General features: G+C 43.9%; 1 long non-coding RNA gene across 1 annotated transcript in view; it reads right to left on the bottom strand.

Moving 5' to 3' along the window:
* Positions 1 to 4,028: 4,028 nt before the first annotated feature.
* The window catches only part of LOC139039097 (uncharacterized), a 28,561-nt gene continuing 6,285 nt past the window's right edge, over positions 4,029 to 26,304 (bottom strand). Inside the window, exon 2 of the long non-coding RNA XR_011492278.1 lies at positions 4,029 to 6,531. This is a non-coding gene — a long non-coding RNA (uncharacterized lncRNA). The remainder of the gene's footprint in view (positions 6,532 to 26,304) is intronic.

Raw genomic sequence — 26,304 nt, 5'->3', positions numbered from 1 at the left:
GAAAAGCTCGTCTCTAGGCCAGTTTCATCACCCCGAGAGGGCTCAGGGTGAAGAGAGGTAGTTCTAACAATGACAGATCAAGTCCACCTGCTTCCTGAAAAGAGAAAATGAAGACCAGGCCAGATGAGTGTTTTTCCCAAGGCTGAACTATAAATTGGGGCCGAGTCAGGATTTGAACCCTGAGCCCTGAACTCTACATCCAGGGTTACTTTAGAGTCTGGCTTCTCAGAGTATATAGTCCTTGGGGCCAGCTGCCTCTGTTATCACCTGGAGCTTGTTAGAAAAATGTAGGATTTCAGGCACCAACAGAAACCTACTGAATCAAGCTTAGCATTTTAACAGATCCTACAGCCAATTGGCATGTATGTCAGAGCATGACTTTGAACACACTGCCTTACAACTCTCTTACGAGGGAATATTAAGATGCTTTTACATCCCCAAATAGAAATCACATTGTTTTTCCCTAGGAGTATGTTTTTACATATTCATGTAAATGAAATTCAGATAATATAGGAAAATTTAAAGTGAAAAGAAATAAACATTGTGGTATATAAATATCATTCTAAACATCTACTGTGTACACACATACACATTTTTACAAAAATCAGATTGTATTCTAAATACTATCTTTGCTTTTTGAATCAGATTCTTTAGTATGATTTCTCTTTTGAAAGAGTGCCTGCTCAAGGATTATTTGCAAAATGAAAAAAATGGAGTAAAACAACAGTTATTGGTGTATTAGTTATCCATTGTTGCATTAAAAATTACCCCCAAACTTAACAGTTGCAAACAACAAATATTAACTATGTCAGGGTGTCTCTGAGGGCCAGAGTCTTGTAGTGACTTGGAGGGGTGATGCTGGCTCTCGGGCTTCCAGGGCATCGATGTCTAGCTGCAGACAGACACAGTCACCTATGGCCTGAATCTGCTCCCGCTCTAAGCCCTCACTGTCTCTCCCTGACCTCATATGACAGCCACGTGTCCTGTCAGTTCTCCCCACATCTATCTTTACCCGTTTCTGAACCGTTCCTTCATCTACCAGCTGGAGTGAGCTTGGAAAAGGCAAATCCAACCTTGCGACCCCTACTTAAAATCCATCCAGGGTGGGATGTTTCGAGAGAACAGCATCAAACCATGTGTATTATCTAGGGTGAAACAGATCACCAGCCCAGGTTGGATGCATGAGACAAGTGCTCGGGCCTGGTGCACTGGGAAGACCCAGGGAGGTTGGGTGGAGAGGGAGGTGGGAGGGGGGATCGGGATGGGGAATACATGTGGATCCATGGCTGATTCATGTCAATGTATGACAAAAACCACTACAATATTGTAAAGTAATTAGCCTCCAACTAATAAAAATAAATGGAAAAAAAAATCCATCCATAGTTTCCTGTGGCTCTTAGAATAAAGGATAAAAAATTAAATACAGAAAGGTCTACAAGGCCCAGGTGGTCTGGCCCTACGGACATCCCGCCCTCGCCTCCTGGCCTTGTCCCCTTGCTGTCTGTGGTCTAGCCACACAGTCGCTCTCCCAGCTCCTCCTGTGTGCCAAGCTTTGTTCCACCCGGTATTCTCCCCAGATGTGGTTCCCCCTGACCCGCCTTCCATCCAGGCCCACTTACCACCACACTCACGAGGCACAGTGCACACGCAGGCCATGGCCAAGCGCTCCTCCACCCCCAGTGCCCAGAAAATGGTCAGCCCTCGGTAAATATTGGCTGAAATTTCACGTCTCTGTTACCTTTTATGCCTTATACTAGTGGCAGATATTCCTCCCAGGTTGTGATTGCCTTTCACTTTGCCTGTTGTTTCTTTAACCTTCAGAAGTTTTACAGTTTAATGTGGTCAAATCAGTCAGTCTCTCTTCAGGGATTTTTCTGTCATTTAATGCACCAAAATTCCAGAGTTTTGTTAAGAGCAGGTGACTGAGCAAGGGCCCAAATCTGAGGGATTCAGACTAGGAGGAACAGGAGCTGATGACACTGATGGAAACTGGCTACGGAAGCTAAACACATGGGTGGGGTCAGGTATATGGTGGCTGAGGGGGTGTCAGGCATGTCCTGGGCCTGGCATTCATGCCCTACCATTTTCCTCACAATTCTCACCACTCCTCTAGTGGGTCAAAACAGTATTAACACCCAACCCACATCAAGGGAAAGCAGGTCAGACCTACCACTAGCCAGATGCTATGTTAAGCCCTGGGGAAATGACATTTTAAGTAAAACTTAAGGGAGGGAGTAGTCGTTTATTAGGTGCAGGCTCTGTGTATGTACATCTGGGTGTACGGTACATGTGAAAATGTGCCTGGAAGAGGGTGCAGATAGAGGGAACAGTATCTGTGAAGAGCCCAAGGTGGGGTATGTTTAGGTGGCATTCATTAAATCCTCAGAGGCTGCAATCACTGCTCCCCCGTCCAAAATCCACTGATGTAGCAGGAAGAAGGCATTACCGACCCAGATGTATGGCCAGGTTCTTGGGGGTCTCAGCCCAACCTCAGCTTCCATAGAGGACAAGACCACACAGCTCTGGTCCTGCTGTGTTTCTCTGCTTCTGCCACAAGAATGAAGGGCAAACCATGCACATGACATAGCAGCATCGCAGGTGAAGCCCTTGTCCTCGGGTCCTTGGGTCCCCAGCTGGCTGTCCTGTCCTTGGCTGTGAGAAGGGGCAGCCTATAGAAGAATGCCTGTAAACTGGAGCAGTTCAGGGCCAGGTACAGCTCAGCCTTGCCCAGCCCTCAGCCCAGCAAGGTGGCATTGGGAGGAGTCTTCACTCTCTCCAGGGACAAGTCAGACTAGAAAGACTATACTCTGACTCCCAGGTGTCAGCAGAAGCCAGGCCTTGTGATTGCATGTTCCTTACAATCTTGGGCGGTAGGTGCAATCTTATCCTCACTTTAAGGATAAGAACTGGAGTCTTAGAGAGGGTCTGGAGTTTGTCCAAGGTCATTCAGCTCCACCTGGGGAGTCCCAGGATCAGGACCCAGATTGTCTGACTCTAGAGCCCATGAGGGGAACCAGGATGCCTTGTAGTCTCCCAGACCACGATGGAGGAAAGGTGTCCGTGGTCCAGGGGTGGGCGCATGTGAGGCAACACTGCGACCTCAATGCCTGGTACCTTGGGGAGGAGCCTGAGATCAAGGATTTTGATTCCAGAAAGGAAGAGCTTCGTAGGGATACAGGAAACTAGCTGTGCAGATCTTTCTCATAAAAGTACTTTCTCTGCCCCATTGCATTGCTGGAAGAGAGCTATTTTAGTAGCAGCAGAACTGTGTGGGCCCAAATGCAGGGAGGCTGGCAAGCCATGTATGGACAAGGCTGGGGAAACACTGAAATGGGCTCTTAGAACAAAATGTTAGGTGTGAGGAAGGTTGATGTGGTTTGGGCTGGTGACAGCTGGCAGGAGACCATCCCCCAGAAGGACAAGGTGCCCGTGCAGGCTGTGAGTGGTATAGGCATGCTGACAAAGAAGGGAGCGAGGCTGCCCCCCTCTGCAGCAGGAGACCTGCTGCCTGCCTGGCGGAAGGGGCCTTGGAATGTAGACTGAAGACAAATGGGGTAAGAGTGAGGTGAAGCCACTCAGAGAGATCTAGGAACTGTGACAAGCATCATGGACTCATAACCTGCTGCACTGAACGATTCCCGCAAGTATTTGTGTATATTTACAAACGTCCCTCGCTTCCAAGTTGAAATCAAGACTTATTTGGCAAAGAATGTTGTCTTGGGAAGGAGACTGATTGCCCAGAGACAGGAACATGTAGGTAGATTCGTTTCTCAGAGCTCTCAAACGGCTTATTTGTCCGTGGCTCTGGTATATTTCTAAGATAAGTAATTGAATTGTTGAAACTGTGAAAATGAGCACTTGTGTAAACTTTGGAAGAATCTTAGTGCATAAGTCCGGGGGTTTGTGTCAGTTAAAGCTTATGTATATATAACTAATTTTAAACATGATAAAATTGGGGCTTACATAATTTTTGTGTGTGTGCCAAAGATTTTCTTTGCAGAAAATACAAATGTAGTCATGCAATATAATTTTTAATTGGAAGAGACAAGAAATATGACCTGTATTAATAGATTTGCTTTATTTTAATTAATTAATAAATTATTTTTAGAGCCGTTTGAGATTTATAGTAACATTCAAGGGAAAGTACAGGAAGTCCTCACATGCCCTGCTCACTCCCCACACCTGCATTCTCCCTGTTGTTAGTATCTCACATTATCATGTATATTTGTCACAACTGATCCAAAACTTGATGCATCATTATTCACTGAAGGGTTCACATTATTTACATTAGGGTTCACTCTTCTTGTCATATATTCTATGGGTTTTGATGAATGTATAAAGACATGGATCCCACACTATGTTCTATACAGAATAATTTCGCTGCCCTAAAAATCTGTGCTCCACCTATTGTACATAGATTTTTAAACGGAAGATTTTAGATTTAAGATATTTTCTCCTCTGCTTTCTCCTAGAAAGTAGAAATTATATTGTGTTCCCTACCACACCATGTCCACCCCTTCCCCATTCTATTAATAGGAAGCAGGACAAATTGATTCCTCACAACCTCAGAAGAGGTGGCCAGGATATGCTCAACCCCTCAACTCCATATGACCACTTGGTGGACCCTGAGCATGAATACCCTTTGATATTGTAATGGAAGACAGTCACCCACAGTTTCAGGTCAGGGGCTCCTGGACGGATTCCACTCAGTTCATCCACATGCTGGTGTCGCTTTCGGTTGAAAGCCACAGAAATCTAACCCAAACTACCTTTAGCAGAGAAGAAAGTTAAGTACCACACTGCAAACTGGATTTAGAGCTGTCCTCTACCAGGTAAGTTCTCTGTGGTGTCTGGCACTTAGGGAAGCTGCTCCCAGCAGCGCCTTGATCTTGCTGAGGTGATGATGCCTTTCAACTTTCATGATCTGAGTGGTTTGTCTTAAGCTAGGAGAGTTGCATGCCCACCAGCTGGGTTTGCCTCCAGGTAGCAAAGTCAGGTTCTCACGTCCCTCCTTCCTTCCGTACCTTTTCTAGTTGAAAGCGCAGTTCCCTCACCTAATCTCTGTTAAATGGCAGCTGGGTTGTCTTGCAGGGAGGGGCTGGCTCAGTGTGCTGTCTCCAAGAGCCCTGGTGGATTTTGACCTAACAGCCTCACGCTTGCCACAAAGAAACAATTAACTGTCCCCGTTAAGCTGAACAACCTGGGCTCCTAAGGAAGAGTCATTGTAAAGCAGCTTAACTGTGGTTTCCCACTGCCTTTCAATCCTCCCACACTAGCTCTTCCCACCTCGGCTGAAAACCAACTCTGACAACTCTGGTCATCCTTTCTCCAGTCCCTTCAAGTCACAAAAAAGGTCACTTTAGTTATTAAAAGGTCAAACTCCACAAAATAGTGGAAACACCAATCTTTCTTTCTTTTTTTTTTTTAACCAATCTTTCTTTTAAGGAGACTTCTCTGCGGGAGTGAAATCTGTGTCTGGAGAGAGGCAGGGCCACTGGTTCTGCTGCTTTCAGAAAAGACTTGCCGCCCCACCTGCTGGGCACCCCGTCATCTCCTCAGGCTTTGTCTCGCTGCCCAGCGTGGCCTCACCAGGAGCAGCCCCCACAGCAGATGTCTGTTGATGTGGGCGTTGAAGGACTGGCCATGGGCACGCCAAGAGGTACCGCACCTACCTGGCCCCTCTGCCCACCCTTGCTCCCTCCCCTGCCCTTATTCACGTGAAAGCCAAAGTCCACCGCAGCCCCTTCCTCCCTGAGAAGCCCTTTCCCTCTCCCTCTCTGCTGAGGTTTCCTTTCCAACCCCTCCAAGGGGTGGAGCTCAAGGTGACCTCCTTAACCTTCTCACTGGGACTTACAAGGATTTTTTTGTGGTTGAGGCTTAACACCCTTCCCACTTAAGGGAATCTCCCACCTTAGTGGAGGGTCCGGCTCCCCAGCCTCACCCACACAACCTACTGATAAGACAAAGTTGAACTTACTGCTTCACCATCACCTGGTCAGTCATCACCCTGTACAAAACTATTGGAATCAAGAAATTCAGCAAGGTAGCAGGATATAAGATTAATATACAGATATCTGTTGCACTTATTTATACTAACAGTGAGATATTAGAAAGAAAAAGTAAAAAAAAAAATCACATTTAAAATCCCATCAAAAACAAAGACTTCTCTGGTGGTCAAGAAGCTTGCCAAAAGTATCATGCATCTTTGGCTTCAGAGGCTCTGATCAAGATCCCATGAATCCTGGGTCCAGACTTGAATAAGGCTGGCAAGTTCCTCCCTTGCTGATGCACAGTGAGAATATGGTGGCCAAAGTTGATGATGTCCACAGACAAGTTCCAGATGAAGAGGGTGCTGTGTCTAGCAGTGGTTATTGGCCATGTGAAGATGACAGATGATGAGCTTGTGCACAACATCCACTTAGCTGTCAACTCACTGGTGTCATTGCTCAAGAGAAATTGCTAGAACCTCCGGGCTTTATACATTAAGAGCACGATGGAACTTTCCTGGTGGTTCACTGGTTAAAAATCCACCTGCCAAGATAGGGGACATGGATTCAATCCCTGGTCCGGAAAGATTCCACATGTCACAGGGCAACTCAGCCTGTGCACACAGCTACTGAGCCCACACTCTAGAGACTGCATATCGCAACAAGAAAAGCCACTTCAACGAGAAGCCTGAGCACTGCAACTAGAAAGTAGCACCCACTCACTGCAACTAGAGAAAGTCTGTATGTAGCAATGAAGACCCAGCACAGCCAAAAATAGAAAAATACATTAATGAATCAATTAAAAAAACAAGACCACAAGAAAGCCCCAGCACCTATACTAAGACACAGTTCAATAAACCATACTCCCTCTACTACAAAAAAAAAAAAAAAAAAAAAAACCTATGGAATGAAAGAAAATATTTGCAAATAATGCAACTGACAAGGGATTAATTTCCAAAATATATAAACAGCTCATACAGCTCAATATAAAAAAAAACAAACAACCCAATCAAAAAATGGTCAGAAGTGTAAATAGACACTTCTCCAAAGAAGACATACACGTAGTCAACAGACAGATGAAAAGATGCTCAACTTTGTTAATTATTAGGAAACTAAAACCACAATTAGAAATTTAATTAGGAAATTAAACTCACACCACTCTGACCATTATCAAAATCTACAAGTAATAAATGCTGGAGAGGGTGTGGAGAAACAGGAACCCTCCTGCACTATTGGTGGGAATGTAAGTTGGCATAGCCACTGTGAAGAACGGTATGGAGGTTCCTTAAAAAACTAAAATTAGAGTTACCATATGATCCAGCAATCCCACTCCTAGGTCTATACAGGGAGAATACAAAAACTCTAATTCAAAAATACATACACCCCAGTGTTCATAGTGGCACTATTTACAACAGCCAAGACATGGAAATAGCCCAAGTGCCCATCAACAGTTGAGTTGTTTAAGAAGATGTGGTATATATAATATTAATAGATATATGATGGCATATTACTCAGCCATAGAAAAGAATGAAATGTTACCATTTGCAGCAACATAGATGGACCCTAGAGAATATCATACTAAGTGATGACAGAGAAAGACAAATATAATATGATATCATTTATATGTGGAATTTAATACAAATTAATTGGTATACAAAATTTAAACAGACTCACAGACATAAAACAAACATGTTTACCGAAGGGGAAGTGAGGGGGGAGGGATAAATTAGGAGCATGAGATAAACAGAAACAAATTACTACACACAAAATAGATAAGCAACAAGGATTTACTGTATAGCTCAAAGAACTGTGCTTTCAAACTGTGGTGCTGGTGAAGACTCTTGAGACTCCTTTGAACAGTAAGGAGATAAAACCAGTCAATCCTAAAGGAAATCAACCCTGAATACTCATTGGAAGGACTGATCCTGAAACTGAAGCGCCAATATTTCGGCCACCTGATGCAACAGCCAACTTCATTGGAAAAGCCCTTGATGGTGGGAAAGATTGAAGGCAGAAGGAGAAAAGGGCAACAGAGGACGAGATGGTTGGATGGCATCACCGATTCAATAGACATGAACTTGGGCAGACTCCGGGAGATGGTGGGGGACAGGGAGGCCTGCCATGCTGCAGTCCATGGAGTTGTAAAGAGTTGGATGTGACTTGGGACTGAACAACAACAACAAAGAACTGTATTCAACACCTTATAGTAACCAAACGCGTATATACATATACACCTACATTTGAATCATTTTGCTGTATACTTGAAATTAGCACAATATTGTAAATCAACTCTACTTCAAAAAAATTCATTTGCAAGATTCTTTGCTATGGCAGGAATGGGGGTGGGGCAGGGCAGGCAGTGGTAAATTACAAAGGGAAAAGTAGATAAAAGAGAATAAACAGATGATTAAAAACAGAAAAGGGGACTGGCATGGTATAATGATCATAGTATATGCCATGAACGGCAGTATACGATTAACTCAAATTTCTGCACCTAAAGTTTAAAAATGGGGGAAAATAAAAGCAGAAGAGGAAGGAAGGAGACAAGGAAGGAAGAAAGTTGGTCTAGGAAGGGAAGTGTATGAATAGGGGCTGCCCAAGGGTGCCCACCTTCTAGTCCAGAGAGACCAAGCTCAAATGGGGAAGTCATTGTCTCAGGGATTTTCTCAGAACTTTCTTCACATTTTTATGAAAAGGAGAGACATGCCAAGAGATTGTACAAGGTCCTCATTTCCCAAAAGGATTCCAGAATTTTAAGGCCACTAAACTTGACACCTTTGATTTTGGGATGAATTCAAGTCCAAAGACCCAAATGGAGCCCTGACTTTGCATCCAGCCAGGCGTGAATCATCCAACAGATGGTGGGTGCACATTTAGAAATGAGCCCGGTGCAACCTTGGAGCTACCGAGGCTCCTAAGATGAGCCCTGCCAAGCTAAGCTGCCATCTTCTGGGAGTGGCTGGGGGACCAGGCAATGTTTGAGTTCAAGTTTACTGGCTGCAGGGAGATGTGATTCTGCAAATTCAAGTAATATTGGAGGAAGGGGCATTATGTGGCCACTGCCAGGAAATGAAAGCAGATACTGGGGTCTAGCTCGGCTTCTCTTCCCGTTCCTGGGTCCCTCGTAGTCTTCCCAAGCACCTTCTTGTTGTCTCTGCTTCTCACCTTTGACCTTTCCAAACACAGAGGCTTTCATTGGATTGTTCAGTTACCATCCACAATATGGTGATTTCTGACTGAATTAGCTTTTGGCTCAGTCATTGTTGGCTCATCGAGGCAAACAGTCCTGTTGAAGTACAAGGCTATTTTCTTTCTTTTAATATTATTTATTATTTCTGGCTGCACTAGGCCTTTGTTTCCATGAGAGGGTTTCTTTAGTTGCAGAGAGGGGCGGCTACTCTCTAGTTGCAGTGGCTTCTTCTGTTGCAGAGCACGGGCTCTAGGTGAGCGGTCTCCGTAGTTGTGACACATGGGCTGAGTTGCTCCATGCATGTGGAATCTTCCCAGACCAGGGATCAAACTTGCGTCCCCTGCATTGCAACGTGGATTCTCAACCACTGGACCACCAGGCCTTGTGGTGGTCATTTTCTTATGCATGGATGCCTGGCACTAGGGCTTTGTGGTCTGCCCAGGAGATATATGATAGAAATAGTGGTTCTTGACTTACTAAGTATATCTCTGTATTGGTCCTGTGCCAGATGCTTGGACATGACATAGCTAGTGTTGCTCAGGCCACACACCTCTGGAGCTCCAGTTAGTATGAGATGAATGCAAACCCTCACCCCATGGCTCTGCCCCAAGTCAGCCAGGTGTCATCACTTTCTGCCTCAAGGCCAAGTCTCTGAGGGGAAGGCTCACAAGCACATATACCTCCTGGTCCCCACTTGGGGACAGACCTTCAGTGGGTCAGGCCCTTCCACTTTAAAACCCTCTGGGGACTTCCCTTGGTGGTGCAGTGGATAAGAATCTGCCTGCCGGTGCAGAGGACACAGATTCAATCCCTGGTTTGCGAAGATTCCACAAACCGTGGAGCAACTAATCCTGGGAGCCACAACAACTGAGCTTGTGTGCCACAACTACTGAAGCTCAAGTGCTTCAACTGCTGGAGCCCCCACACCTAGAGCCTGTGCTCCACAAAAGAGAAGCCACTGTGGGGAGAAGTCCCCCCACTCCATGAAAAGGAGGCCCTGCTCACCACAGCTAGAGAAAACCTGCATGCAGCAACGAAGACCCAGGACAGCTGATAAATGAATAAGAGTAAACTAACCCTCTCTGGACTGAACCAGACTGTTCCATCTAATGTCTCATATTAGTAAATGTTTGGGCTTTATTGACTTCAGATTCTCTCCTCTGATCCCTTGAGAAAAGTAGAATAAGACACAGATGATGGAATCAGTGCTGGTGATAATTTTGCCCAACAAAGTCCAGAATAACTTGACAAAAACTGAGCTTCTGACTGCTCTCCTTGGTGGGTACAAGCATGCGGGGAAGGCAAACCCTCCCCAGAGGGGCATGGGGCTTGATGAGGCTCTGTAATCCTACCAACTGTGCCACCTTATAAGAATAGAGGATAGGGCTTCCAGGACTATGTTAAATCACAACAGTGAAAATTTACCCTTTGAATAGGGTGTTCAAAGGGATGAGATTTAATTTAAAATGTTAAAGGGGAGGGGTGGATTTCTGTTTTTATTTTGCCAGTGATAGAGGTTACTGCATCCATATCATCTGTCCTATGCAATCCCTGTTGCTGTCCCATACCAATCTTGCATTTTCTTGAATTAGGGGGCAGAATGGAGATTTTTACATCACTTGCTCCACAACAAACTCTTCAGATTCTTCCTCTGCCATGTCTTCTTCCCAGGATCTTGGCAGGATTCTCTTTTGAGCCTTCTGAGGCAGCCTGCCACAGTGCTCAGCCCCCTTCCCTTTGGCCTTGGTTCTGACTCTCGCTACATCTCCCGATTGATCTTCTTCCTTCTGTGAGGTGGTTTGGCTTCTGACCACAGTCCTCTGCTTTCCATAGCAATGTTCAGGAAACCCCACCTACCAAGACTTTTCCACCTTTTGGAACAATCACTGGGTCGGGGAGGATACACTGCTAAGTTGGGTCTGGAGTCACATGGCCATCCCATTGTAGCAGTGGATGGGCACTGTGACCCACAGCATTCTCACCAGGACTACAGGGAATTGGGTACATTTGCTCCAAAAGAAAGGGGTACTGCTGGGCACACAAAATCAGTAGCTACCCCAGCCCTCGAGGGTCCCCTTGCAAGTGGGAATAGGATATGGGGGGATAGGATAAGGAGGGAAAGAATTCCCTTTCTTATTTTGTACAAAAACAAACATTTTTGGTTATTTTAATCCTACATTGCCCTCTGTGCTGGACTTCTATCCCATGCAATCAAAAGAATCCCAACTGTTACAGAGCATTGCAGAAAAAAGCACTTTTACATTTATTTTTAATAAAGAAGGGTGATGCCAAAGAATGTTCAAACTACTGCACAACTGCCCTCATTTCACATGTTAGCAAAGTAATGCTCAAGATAGGCTTGAACAGTACATGATCCAAGAACTTCCAGATGTACAGCCTGGATTTAGAAAAGGCAGAGGAACCAGAGATCAAACTGCCAACATCCCCTGGATCATAGAAAAGCAAGGGTATTCTAGAAAAATATCTACTTCTGCTTCATTGACTATGCTAAAGCCTTTGACTGTGTGGATCACAACAAACTGTAGAAAATTCTTAAAGATATGGGAATACCAGATCACCTTATCTGCCTCCTGAGAAACCTGTGTGCAGGTCAGGAAGCAACAGTTAGAACCAGACATGGAACAATGAACTGGTTCAAAATTGAGTACGTCAAGGCTGTATATTTTCACCTTGCTTATTTAACCTCTATGCAAAGTACATCATGTGAAATGCCAGGCTGGATGAAGCTCAAAGTGGAATCAAGACTGCTAAGAGAAATATCAATAACCTAGATATGCAGATGACATCACTCTAAAGGCAAAAAGTGAAGAAGAACAAAAGAGACTCTTGATGAAGGTGAAAGAGGAGAGTGAAAAAGCTGGCTTAAAACTCAACATTCAAAAAACTAAGATCATGGCATCCAGTCCCATCACTTCATGGCAAATAGATGGTGAAAAATTGGAAACAGTAACAGACTTTATTTTCTTGGGCTAAAAAATCACTGTGGACAGTGACTGCAGCCATGAAATTAAAAGACGCTTGCTCCTTGGAAGAAAAGTTATGACAGACCTAGACAGAGTATTAAAAAAGCAAAGTCATCATTTTGGGGACAAATGTCTGTCTAGTCAAAGCTACATGGATTTTCCAGTAGTCATGTACAGATGTGAGAGTTGGACAATAAAGAAGGCTGAGCACTGAAGAATTGATGCTTTCATACTACGGTGCTAGACAAGACTGTTAAGAGTTCCTTGGACTGCAAGGAGATCAAACCAGTCAATCCCAAAGAAAACCAACACTGAATATTCATTGGAAGAACTGATGCTGAAGCTGAAGCTCCAATACTTTGGCCACCTGATATGATGAGCCAATTCATCGGAAAAAACCCTGATGCTGGGAAAGATTGAGGGCAGGAGGAGAAGTGGGCAACAGAAGATGAGATGGTTGAATAGTATCACTAACTCAATGGTTTGAGTGTGAGCAAACTCTGGGAGATAGTGAAGGACAGAGAAGCCTGGTGTGCTGTGGTCCATGGGATTGCAAAGAGTTGGAAACAATTGAGCAACTGTACAACAACAACAAATGTGCTTTTCTGAAACTGGTTTTAAATTTTAAACTATTTTAAGGTTGTTCAAATTGACCCTTAAACAACACAGGTTTGAACTGTGTGGATCCACTTATGCACAGATTTGTTTTCCAATAAATATGCCCACAGTACCACATGATGTGGAACCATGGTGACAGGCCCACTGTGGGACATGAGCATCCCTGGATTCTGATATTGGGGGCAGGCCCTGGAACCAGCCCCTCAACCATTACTGAGGGACACTGGCATTTATTTTGAAATTTTGCAGGTTAACTCTTAATTTGATGTGCATTTGAAGAGATGCTTTCAGTGGTTTATATTTTATCTCTTCCACATAAAACTTCTGAATTGCTTATGGTAAATGTGACTTGTTTAATGAGCTAAGTTAGTGGTTTTTCAGGATGTAGATGGAGATGACAACCTGCCAACAGCCAGCCAGAGAATTTAGGTCCTTGTCACTCTGCCGAACATGTCCTAGCCTGGTTCCCACAAGGAAACTTCTTGCTTCATCTGATAACCTTGCTTCTGTAGTTTGTTTTTAGCTTCAAGTACTTGTCTGAGCATGCCTGTTTTTCCATAGGTGACTAAAGACACATTTTGAAGAGGTATCCTTCACAAAAGTTAATAATGGAAAGTATTGTGTCAAAATTCAAGACATGAATATAATTAAAATCACACTGTATTTCCTGTTGGTCTCTGAAGCAGACATTTAGCAAGTCTTATCTTCAATAGGACACTGAATGCCTGTCATAGAAGATTATCTTTAAATGATTGCTAAGAAAGGAAATACAAAAAGCTCTCGTGTCATTTATTATTAATGTGACTTATGTTATGCTTCTCAGTAGAATGCTGAAAACATGCCAATAAATTAGTTCAAGAAATGATGCAAAATTACATATGAATGAAGTGCTCAAACAAGCACCAATTACACTGCAGTGTAAGCTTGTAAATATTTCCTTAAGTAATTCTCACTCCATATTCAGGTGGCACTGCAGTCCAAAAAAGAAGAATCATCGTTCATTTATACAGAAACTTTTCTTATTAATAAATTTTCCAACTCACCAATTTAATCCTAGCTTCTGGTTTTTAAAAAGGCAATAAGCCTTTACTAGTTGCACTTAGATTCATAGATCATGGATAGATTCTTCATTTCCTCTCTGCTTTTTGCTAGGTCAACCTCTCCCTCAGGGTGATTGATGCTGTAGGCACGACCTCTCTCTCGCCCCATCAGGACCAGAGCACTTCATCCCCCCAGCTGCCAGGACTGACTGTGAAGGCTTGCAGCTGAATTCTTCAGGCTTCGTCTCATTTTAGTAAATGCTCAGCCTCTATTTATTTCCCTCCAAATACTATCCTCTGTCTCTCTCAAGGTTACATGGCCTCCCAGTGACTGGGAGGCCAAGCCCTCTCCCCTAAATCTAAGATGACTCTGCAGCACCACCTCAGCCCCAGGGCTTCTGTGGGACCAGCTGCAGCCTCTGGGACAACTGCATTGCAGGTCACTTCCTCCTGCTCAGTCTTGCTTCAATTACCCTCTTACAATTATCTTCCTAAATCACACCCTGATAAATTTCTGGCAGGCAAATCTCTACCATAGAATCTATTTCTAGGGACCCAGACCTATGACGATTGGGACTCGCAGTGATTTTAGGGAGCAGACTCTAAACACAGGAGTTTGAAGCTAGAAGTGAAATGATGTAACTTGGCAGACTTCACCGGGGATGTACTGGGATGGCAGAGAAGGCACTGGGGAGGCAAACTCCCAGCATTTGAGAGGTTCAGGAGAAGTCGTAACATAAGGACTGTGGGAGCACATGGCTGAGGTTATCAATGCTCGAAGAAAGACAATGAAAGCTTGAGGATGCTTAACCCAATTTAAGGCCAAGCATGGAAGTCCCCTTGGCAGCATACACAGAGAGACTTTCATCTTCTGCAGCTGGAGGGTCAGGTCCGGAACGTAACTCAAAGCGGAATGGAGCTCAGGAGAGGGTTGTCTCAGTGATGACAAGTCTGCTCTGCCAAGGTCACGCCCTGATAGGGAAGCAGCAGGACTCAAGAGGCTTGGAATAGGAACATCTGGGTCAATGCACTTGAACACCTTTAAATCTCCAGATTCCACTGAACCCTCTAGACCTGCAGAAATGCCCCTTCCTCCCTGCTGAGGGCTAAACCACCCTCTTGCTTGAAAGTGATGCAGGAGCCTCTGCTTTGTAAGACAGGAGACATCCCCTTCCAGGGCACCAGACAAAGAACTAGAGTCAAGTCACAATAACATCCAATACAGGAAGAGTTATAAGAACTTGCCAACATGCGCTGATAGGAGTCAGAGAGTAACTATAGAAATGGATCCTGAGGATAAAGGCCAAGGAGGCAGAATGTAAAGTTTGATTAGAGAGAATTTATTAACATGGGGCACTCTCCTATGATACAGGACTTCACTCCTGTGCTAGGCTAGCTCTTTGAAGCCCGCGAATAACAATGGCCTGTGAAGTTAAAAAGCCCAATCTACCAGAGTGGTGGTAGAAGAAGGGCTCAAACTGGCTCAAAATGGCTCAAACTGGAGGGCCTGCTAGACTGGGTTAGCCTATGGAGGGCTTGCAGACTCCCTAGCTGACTGTGTTCTCTGGGAGAGCACACAGGATACTCTTAGCCAAGCTGGTAGAAGGAACCAGCATAACTGAGAAGTTCATTCTGGTTGTAGGCTCCATAGGCCAGGGCTGGGGGTTGGGAGAAGCTCTTATAGATCAGCGTCCCTTGATAATAATGGGGATAAGAGGAATCTAGAAGAATAGAGGCCAGGGGGTAGCACTTACCTGTCAGAAGTGGCTATGATTCTCATAAAGAGCAGTAAGATCAGAAAATCAGTAGGAGACCATGGAGACAATTAATTGGACATGGTGTTCCTAGAGGCAAGATATACAGCCAGAAATAGTGCTGCTTACCTTATTTTTAAAAAAACCAGCCACAGCAATAAAAAGCCATAATCCCTTGTCTAGCTCCCAACTTAAGGTAATACCTGGAACCTGTTGAACAAAGGACATTTATCTGCTGGCAAATGTGCAGGGTAAGGTTCCCTCATGTCCTCCCCAGGAAGATCTTGGGTGATTACTTGAGTGATCACGTACTAGGGAAAGAGAATGACCCAGACCTCTTTTGAGAACTGCTGGACACCAAGTCCAAGTTGACATTGATACCCAGAGATCTGAAGCATCACCATGGCCCCTGTTAGAGTGGGGATATACAGGGTCAGGTAATAAGTGTAGTCCTAGCCCATGGCCAGCTTTACAGTGGGTCCTCTATGTCCATAGACCCACCTATAGTTATTTTCTTGGTCTCTTAATCTGTAACTGGAACAGGCACAGCTGAGGGTTGGCAGAATCCTTGCAGCAGTTCCTTGGCCCATAGGGTAAGGGCCATGATAATGAGGCAAAGGAAAGGCAAACGTCTGAAACTGCCTCCCACCCAGTTAACTAAAAACTATATCTGATCCTGGAAGGAATGGCAGAGATCAGTGCCACCAGGGAAGACCTAAAGGTGGTCTTCATCCTTTCTCCCATTTAGTGCCCCAATCTGACCCCTCTTTCATCAGCCACTGCTGAGTTGTGCCTCCTTAGATCACATCTATAGATGCCACTTTCCCTGGAGAGGACATGGCAATCCACTCCAGTATTCTTGCCTGGAGAATCTCACGGACAGAGGAGCCTGGCATGCTACTGTCCATAGGGTCATAATGAGTCAGACATGACTGAAGTGACTTACTTAGCACGTAGATGCCACCGTGGGGCAGAGGCTGGGGGGGCTTAAAACCAGCTGATGGAGGGAGAAAAAAACCAAGTTTTGTTCAACGGGTGAGTTGACTTGTTATGTGGGTGAATGGACTACTGCTGCCCTATAGGCAGCACAGGGATGGTCTTAGAAGAGCAGGGAGGAGAACTCAGCTTCAGGGGTGAATCCAGTAGTTAGTCCACTTTGTGTACAAAGAGAATGACCTGAAGTAAGAATGTACATGGATTCAAGGGTAGTGGCAAGTGGTCAGGGACCTCGAAGGAGAAACATTGGAAGATTAGGATAAAGGAAGTCTGGGGGAAAGGCATGTGGATGGATGCATGGGAGGGGCATAAAGTGTGAAAATTTTGTATCCTGTTAATGTGATCAGTGAGAACTTGCCCTCCTCCCACCCTCCACCACTAGGGGCTGGGATGCAGCTAATCCTTTCCCAAGCCAGAGGGAGCTCCACTGCAGAAATAGCAGATGTCCACTAAAGTGACAAAGTTACTTTTGGAAACAAATAGCCCAGAAAAACTTCCCTAGGTTTATACTTCTAAGACAGAGTTGAGGGGTTGTTTTGTCCAGCTTCTCACCAAGGGGTAATTAACCAGTCTCCACTGAACACTTTCAAACAGGCTGCTCATTACCTTTCCAGGTGACCTGCCTCCCTTTAGGACATGCGGTAGCTCAGCAGTTTCTCCTTCGGTAGCACGTTGGGATTTTCTCCTCCTACCCTCTAAGGAAGGGTACTGCCCCTTCCCATCTTTAGGCTCCAAGCCAAGCTAGGATCTAAAAGAAAGTATTTTGGTAGGAGAAGTGACAGATGCTTTGTTAGGAGAATAACCAGTGAGGTTATGCTTGGAGAAATGATCCATTTTAATAAGAGAAAGAACTGTTTGACTGGTCAGGGTTTCCCTTGGAGGGAACTAAAACCCTTTCCCTTACACACAAAACACCTCCACTACCATTGAGAGAAAAATTCAGAAGCAGATAGATAAAATGACCATGAGACTGGGTGGGGGCAGAGGGTGGGGAGAGAGGAAGAAAACAAGGAGAAACCAGACAGAGTGAGCTTTCAGATGCTCATAGGGTTGTGTTCGATGGGAAAAGGAATAAATTTTTCTGGAGGTTCTGACTATAGCGTAGATAGTCTAATGATACAGTTTTACTTTCCTAGTCTTTCAAATCTGAGGGGTTATACTTACCTTTAGCTTAAACCAGCACTAATTATTTTTGAGTATAACCCAAACATCTTTTGGTGGAGCCAAACTGAAAGGAAGGCCATCATGGCAGTTCCCTGGAGGTAAACTGTTGATATTAATCAGAAAGGTGGTGCCGGTTACCCCAGTTTTCTACAAGTGACTTCTCACATAAGAGGCAAGGTGTAAATTATCCCCTCTCTGGGCAATGCCCTTGGGTATCAAATTTTAAAATACTGTTCATCAGGCCCAAACAGTTTCTATTGAGTATTTCTACAAACATTACAAGGTGCAGTCACAGGCATGGCACCAACTCCAAACCAGCCAGCAACTCTGATGTGCCTCCCTGAAGCTGGCTGCTGCAGACAGCTGAAATTGTGAAACCAACTCACATCAGAGGAAGACTGCTTACCCAGAAGGAGAGATTTATTTTATTGTTTAATATTTAAACAGTTTAACATGCCTCCCAATAAATTATCTGAATGGTTCAGAAAAGAGCGTGTAAAAAATACATGCAGTAAATCCCTCATTTTTAACATAAAGCACAGGTTTTATTAGCAGAGCATCTGTTTCTCTCTATCTACAATTAGCAAGTGTTTAGAGATTCAGGCATCTACATCTCCCAGTCCCCTGGCCCCTGGCCTCAGAAGCCTACGGGTACAAATGAGGCCGCACCATCACTAACGCCTAAACCACAGGAGTCCTTTGCTCTGACCGGCAGCACCTCAGAGGCTTGGCCACCCTCCCCTAGAGATTCTGAAGGAGGGGCCTCACCCTCTCTGTGCCCAAGGACAAGCCTCCTCTGAGGCCTCCTCTGCAGGGTGCCCAGAACTGCACTGCTTCTGGAGTTCTGCGGTGACTGAGGCCTCTCCTGATGCCCTCAGTCAGCTAGTCTTTGCTGGGGGACCCAGAGCCCTCAGGTGATGAAAGCTGAGACCAGGGGATGCAGGAGCAGTGGAACAATGACATCCATAGCTCCACACCAAGTCCTGTCACCTGGACTTTAGAGAGGCAGACAGGTGTCCAGGAGTCTCCTCACATTCTTGAGCTATGGCTCTGCATCTGTCTCCACCAAGGTCCCAGACCAATTCCTTCTTCTGGGCCAGGACACGCAGCCACTCCATTCCCTCCCCTCTCCTTGCCCCTCACTTTCTCCCTCTTTTCGATTTTTCTGTGTGTGTGTATTCCATAAGGGCATGGATTTTTTGGCCTGTTTCATTCGCCATTGTATCTTTATTGCTCAGAAGAATATTCAGCAAATAATAGATGCTCAAGAAACTCTGTAGCTTGAATGGGGGAAAAAAGTGAATCCAAGAAACCCTCATGCATTCTCCTTCAGCACAAAAGCCCACACCCCCTGTGTATCCTTCCAGAGCCCACAGAGTTCCCAAGCCACCAGTTTAATAGCTCAGCCAGGACACCCAGCTGCATGAGGATGCTGTGGTCAAAACTGTGTTGTCAGCATGCACTGGCCTCAACAGCCTGGGTCCACAAATGGGCACAAGTCTCAGGGACTCCAGTTCCCATTCCACTCAACTACAGAAGGTGCAGCCTCCCCAGACTCTCCAGGGATCCACGGGGGCTGTTGATGTGCTTCCTTATGCCATCCTGTGCTCCTTGCTGCCCCACCTGGCCTTCTGCCCCTACTGCTGCTCTGCCCTCTACCCACCCACTGCCTGTTTTGCCACAGCCTGCTCCCAGCCTCCCTCAAGCTAACTCTCCTCATGCCTGGCACTGACGGGGCAGCTGCCTTCAGGTACACGGCTTGGCCTTGCCCGCCACTCCTACCTCATTCCTCTCCTTGCTCATCAACCTGCAGCCCCTTGAGCCTTCATTCTGTTCCAAGAATATAGCTGGCTCCCTTCTGCTGCAGGATTTTTGCTCATCCTGGGACACTTAGCTTCAGGATCTTTGTTGGCTGGCTGGTGTCTTCTAATCTAGTGATCCTAGCGTTGCTCCAGGAGGTCTTCTCTGAACTCACCATCTACTAGAAGCCCCAGCCCATCTACTAGGGGCCCCAGTTCCCACAAAACCTCAGCCTCTTTTATGGTCCTCATAATACGTATCACGATCTGACTAGTTCTCATTCATTTATTCTTGCTTGTGTATCATGTATCTCTCTTTGGTAGACTGTGGTTTGGTTTTTGGTTTAGTCACTAATTCATGTCCGACTCTTACAACCCCACGAACTGTAGCCTGCCAGGCTCCTCTGTCCATGGGATTTTCCAGGCAAGAATACTGGAGTGGGTTGCCATTTCCTTTTCCAGGGGATCTTCCCAACCTAGGAATTGAACCTGGGTCTTCTACATTACAGGTAGCCTCTTTACCAACTGAGCTATGAGGAAAGACCTCGGTAGACTGTAAACTCCATGAATACAAGGGCTTTGTTTGCCACTGTATTCCAACTTTTAGAATGTTGGTATTCAATTAAAATTTAATGGAAGTTGAATGCTGAATATCCTCCCTACTTGGAGTCCAAGTCCAACAACTGCCCACCCCAGAAAATAGAGGTTTCCCTCCTCCCAGCTTTAGGCCTATCTCTGAGGCTCTGATATTCTATGACAGGATCTGGCTCTTCCCAGCCTGCCTGATGGTGGAATTATTTACATCCTCAGGGAAGACCCTACAGCGGTATTGTCTAGCCCTTAGCCCCAGCCAACCCAGACAGAAGTCTCCAACATCAGGACATTTTCTAGTGATAGTCATTAGGCATGAAGATTGCTCTGTGAGAGCATTAGCAGTCTGGTCAAAATCAAGTCATGCCAAATCCAAGCCAGTTTCCTTTCAGTCGGACAGAGTGAAGACAGGACCAAGCCTGTGAGCTTCCTCAGAGCCTAGGTGTCCTGATCTGCAGGCATATGAACCACACAAACACATACATACACAAGACATAAACCATCAAAATCCATTCTGAAAAACTGAGGTTCAGTTCTACACAAATGGTACCTCATTAACATTTGGAAGCAGACCCCTACTTTGCCTCTGGGCATGGATTGGTCACTGACTTGAGGGGCCTCCCCAGGAAAAACAAATGGGAACTTGCTGGTCATTCGTGTAACTCATATCCCCTCTTGTGTTTTGCCAAGAACAGCAATCAGCCTTGACACAAAGGTGACTTCAAGTGTCCAACTCAACTGTTCTACTTTTCAAAAGGCAGTGTTTTTAGGTCCTGCCACCAAGGTTTCTAAAGGCCTCCAAGCCACCTCATTACAGCCCTGGTCTGGACTTTCTGTTGTGAAGTACTCCTTGCCTGCATCATTTCCTCTGGTACACAAACTCCAGGGACACTTGATGACCTGGGAATGGCTTTAGCTGTTTTAGCCTCACTATTAATCAAATGCTAAAAGCACAGAAAATGACTCTTTGTTTTCATAGTCAGAAATCAAAGAGGAAGAGGAAACCTTTTAAAACCAGAGCAGACAGAACAAGAGATGCTGGCTGCCCAGAAAGTCCCCTCCACTCAGCAGGCAAGGGCTGGAGACCAAGTGACCCTAGGGATGATGGGGTAAGAGTGCATCCCTTTCATACCACCCCCGTGCACTCTGGGTGCCTGGTTGGTCACACCTGGGCTCAGCCTCCCAGAAGCCCTGAGAAGCAAGCTGGTGGCTCCATGAAGTAGGGGAGCATGCCAGCACCCTGCAGGAAATTCCCTAAAGCCTTTCATTAACTTATTTGCAGCAATTATGTCTTCTTGAGAATTCAAAAGTGATAAAACTCCATTTTTCCCCTTTTCTAAAAATCTATCAATGGAGGAGGCACTGAGTCTCCAGCAGTGGGAGCTCAACTCCTGCTTTCTCCTATTCCTCCAGCTTATGACATCTGAAATGATCATTCCCACTGTGCTCCCTGTCAATTTTCCTCCATTCCTTTAATCTGAGCCTGAACGATCCTCTGGGAAAGACTCAGAACTCTTCCACATAACATGAGTCCCTTGTTTATAGGCAAAAAAAAAAAAAAAAAAAAAAAGATGGTATCTCCTTCTCCTGAGTACAAGGTCATCTGTGGAAAAGGTTACAGGAACTAGGCAAGTGGATGTGAAACGGTCAAGTTTCTCACTGAAAGGGACTGGAGAATGCGCTGTTAGTTCCTTAGGCAAATGGCTCCCTAGTCATTCACACCTGAACTAGACTTTGCCAGCAGGCCCTGACACATTGCCTGCTTCAGGGCCAAGCCAATTACTGCCAGACAAACAGCAGCCCAGAAAACATTCTGAGAAGGAGCTGAGCCACATTCACTCATTTGATTTCTCTGAGAGTGAGTGGAAGACATTGTCCCCCTCTGCCACTCCCACTTTTCATATCTTCCCACATGGAAAAATGAAATCAGAGAAATCAAGATTCCACCTTCACAGTCACCCTGGGCACACAGAATTTCCTCTGTATGGATAAGGCAAAGAAACCTCATAAGATCTGGGAAGATTCTGCAGCTCAAAAGTTAAATATCCCCCCCAAGGTTCTGAGGAAGCTGCCTCTCTTGGGGGGAACCAAAAATATTTACTGCTGCACAAGGTTTTTAAAAAATATCTGAGTATCTGATTCAAATTCTCAGTAAGATTCCAGGAGACTCTGGAAAAGACTGAGAAAGTAGAAAAGATCATAATAAAGAGGCAGAAATCTGAGAGCAGGAAATACAGCAGAGAGACAGAAACCACAATAGCTGGGTTAAAACCCATGATGGACACTGTAAATAGCAGATAAGACACTGGAGAAAATAAAAGTAACATGGTCACGGGTAAAATGCTAAAGAGATGAAAAGGAAGAGACAGGTAGTTAGACACAGGGGATATACCTGGGAATAATAGGAGCTCCAGAGAGAAAAGGATACAGCAAAAGCAGTAATCAAAGACACGGGAACAGGAAAACTTTCTAGTGCAGAAAGAACTCAGCTGGAATTGAGAGCATGTTCTGAGTCCTGAGCTAAGTTAATGAAAAGAGGACCACATTCAGACACACTATGGTGGAATTTTCAAAGTAAAAAAAGTTAAGAAAATTTCTGGAACACATACACACACAAACACACCCTTAAAACAGGAAATTGAAGGAAGAGATATTACTTTTAGTTAATATCCTCAGTTCTGTTGTCTGCTTGCTTGTTTTTTAAAGCAATACGTCCTTAAAAAAATTTTTAAAAGAAACTTAAACTGAGAAGAGGGGAGATAAATAAGGATCTTATAGACAAATGGGCAATAAAAACAAATAGCCTAAATTAAAATGATTTCAGATTTCTCACAACATCCAGAGAAGTCAATATCAATTTTTAACCTCAATCTGTTAGAAATACATTTTATTTTGTTAACATACATATATATTATCTATAATATTTTAACAGGATAAAAGATAAAAAAATTTAATTTTCTCACTTAGATCTCTGGACATTCATGATACATGATAATTATCTTTACTACATTCAATGCAGTTTAATGTCTTCTATCCTTGTCTGTGTCATTTTATAGATTTTTAAAATGCACTGACAGTCTACTAAATTGAGTGGATTGTGACCATAGTTTGAAATAGACTGATCTAGAAAAACTTAAAGGAAAAGCCATGTTTTCACTCATGATGAAGGTAACAAAAAGACCTTCTCAGGTGCAGATGTTGTTTAAAAAAATAATCCCTTCCAAGTACTCTTCTTTCCTTTCCCCAAGTACTCTTCTTGAATAAATGTATTCTTCTTGAAAATGTATGCTAGGACACAGGAAAAAAACATCAGATGCAAAAATTCATAAACAAGAAAAAAAATCCAGCTTGAAGTACCTTCTTAGAAGTTTAGGGGGAAAACTTTCATATATTCTCCCAGAAAAAGTGACAATGTGAATCTAGCATCTTTTTTGGCAATATCTTAAAAAAATTAAAGTGTACACACTCATCTCAATCTTGGAAATCTAAAAACAAAGTATGTAAGGATATATGAACTATGATGCTTCTTGTAGCAAAAAGTATAGTGGCAAAATAACTAGCAATGACCTATATGTCCAATAACAAGTTAATGGTTTAATAAATTATGGTTCATCTATGCTAAAGTAAGGTGGCACAGTGGTAAAAGAATCTGCCGGGCCAACACAGGAGATGCAAGTGACACAGGTTTGATCCCTGGGTCAGGAGAAGGAAATGGCAGCCCACTCCAGTATCCTTGCCTGGAAAATCCCATGGACAGAGGAATCTGGTAGGCCACAGTCCATGAGGTTGCAAAGAATTGGACACAACTGAGTGCAGTCAAACACACGCATGCACACATGCTAAAGTAATAACTATCATAGCGATTTCTGACAAATTATCTATCATTTCATTTCTGTAAAATAAAGAGGGGGAACCTACTAAAGGGTTTGCATCTGACTATTTATGTGAGCAGAGAGAAAGATGTAGAAGGAAAAAAAGAAAATTGTCAAGGCTGATTAATTCTGAGGGTTGGGAGCAGTAAGGAAAGAAAGGGAGCTCACTGGCTCTTTTGAAATATTTTTCAGCTGGCTTGTTGCAATAAATATGCCTTACTTTAAAATTCCTAACCCACTTTAAAAATGATCAGGCTTCCCAGATGGTCCAGTGGTTAACAATCAGCTTTACAGTGCAGAGGACACCGTTTCGATCCCCCGTCTGGGAAAATCCCACATGTTGCAGGATATTTAAGCCCAAGTGCCACAACTACTGAGCTCACATGCTGCAACTGAGGTGTACTAGATTCCACATGCTGCAACTAAGACCTGGCACAGCCAAATAAATAAATAAATTTTTAAAAAAATTATCCTTTTGGAAAAGGACATTAGACCTAACTTATAACTTAAAGTTATAACTGAGCTATATAACTTAAAGCATATACATTACTCTAAATAAATTTTTTAATAGTTTCAAATTGAAAATTCAGAAAAAGTAATTTTCTTTCAAAGATATTAGCTATTATAAACAAAAATGATGAACTTTATAATCCCAGATAAAATTAAGAAATAGTGGGAACCAGTAGGGGAAAACTTATTTTCCACAACAAGGAGTAAAATACATAGTTCTATATGGACTATGATGATTGAAAGAAGTGAAAGTGTTAGTCACTCAGTCACGTCCCATGGACTGTAGCCTGCCAGGCTCCTCTGTCCATGGAATTCTCCAGTCAAGAATACTGGAGTGGGTTGCCATTCCCTTCTCCAGGGGATCTTCTTGACCCTGGGATCAAACCCTGGTCTCCTGCTTCCACAGGCAGATTCTTTACTGTCTGAGTCACCAGAGAAGCCCATGGTCATTGAATATCATATCAAAAACCTTTAGGGTAAATAAAAGCAGAATTAATAAAGAATTCTAATTCTTGCTTTCTAAATTATTAAAGGTTACAGTAAACAATCTATACAGCACTAAAATGAAAATTAAGAGCAAAATGTGTTAGGGCTAAAACTAAGACCCAATATTAAGTGCTGCCTTGATTCCTGGTGAAATTGAGAGGGCCTTGAATGGCCTAACTCTAAGTTCCCACCCCCCTTCTGCTCCCTCCAGTAAGGTCCCTAGTCAAACAGCCCTCCTGATCAAGGGGAGCAGGATAAGGTCCTACTTAATACCCAGAAGTAGGCTTCAGTTCCCTCTCACCTGCACGATTACTCAAATAAGCCAGTAACACCTTCTCATGAAAACCAGGGTTCATCTCACACTTTTGATACTATAATGTCCGCCTCCCCAGGTTGTCCACCCTGTTTCTGAGTATAACCCCCATACGGCCCTGCAGAGTGTGCTGTGCCCTCCTCTCCTGGACAGTAAGTATATGTGACTAACAAACTGCCCAGAACTGGGTATCAGGTGTTCAGCCATCCCCATAACTCTAGAGTAGTAATCTATCCCTCACCAGTGGAGTGAACAGGAGGTGATTAAAACACAAGAAGATATTAAAAGCAAAAGGCATCAAATAAGTTGACAAAAGCTGTGTCAACCCTGGAACTGCGGAGAGAAACAGAAAATAGAAGATTTATCAATTCAACAGTAGGTAGAAAAGGAGGAAGAAAGTGGAGAAAAAGGATGGTAAGCAGAAAATATAGCATAATAGTAAAAGAAAGTCCAAATACATAATTAATAGCAATAAATGTGAACTGCTTAAACACACTTAGGAAGATACACATTACCAGATTGGGTACTTTTTTCTATATCTGGAATAATCTCAGCTATTATATCTTCAATATTACTTCCCCATCATTTTCTTTGTTCTTTATTCGATAAGTCCTATTGGACATATTTTGGAGTCTCATCCTCCTGCTCATTGAACTGCTCTTTTATTTTAATCTCTTTATTTCCCCTTGCTGCATTCTGTGTAGATTCTTTAGAACTATCTTCCAGTTCACTAATTTTATCTTCAACTATATCCAGTCTAAAACTCATCCCATCTTTGAGGTTTTTTTAATTTCATGACTATGTTTTTATTTCTGAGATTTATAATTGCTTACATTTTGTATCTATATGTTCATTTCATTTTCATCTGCATTTGAGCATCCTTATTTTCAAATCTTTGCAAGTTTAGTCCAAAAAATAACTTTCATCTATAAGTTTCTACTTAGGTTGTCCAGTTGGCTGTCTTTTTTGGCATTTGATTTCCTCATGAGTTTATGCGCTT

The sequence above is a fragment of the Odocoileus virginianus genome, chromosome 17 (assembly GCF_023699985.2).
Source record: "Odocoileus virginianus isolate 20LAN1187 ecotype Illinois chromosome 17, Ovbor_1.2, whole genome shotgun sequence".
Taxonomy (NCBI): domain Eukaryota; kingdom Metazoa; phylum Chordata; class Mammalia; order Artiodactyla; family Cervidae; genus Odocoileus; species Odocoileus virginianus.
The sequence above is the reverse complement of the archived record's forward strand: the minus strand, read 5'-3'. Positions and strand labels throughout refer to the sequence as shown.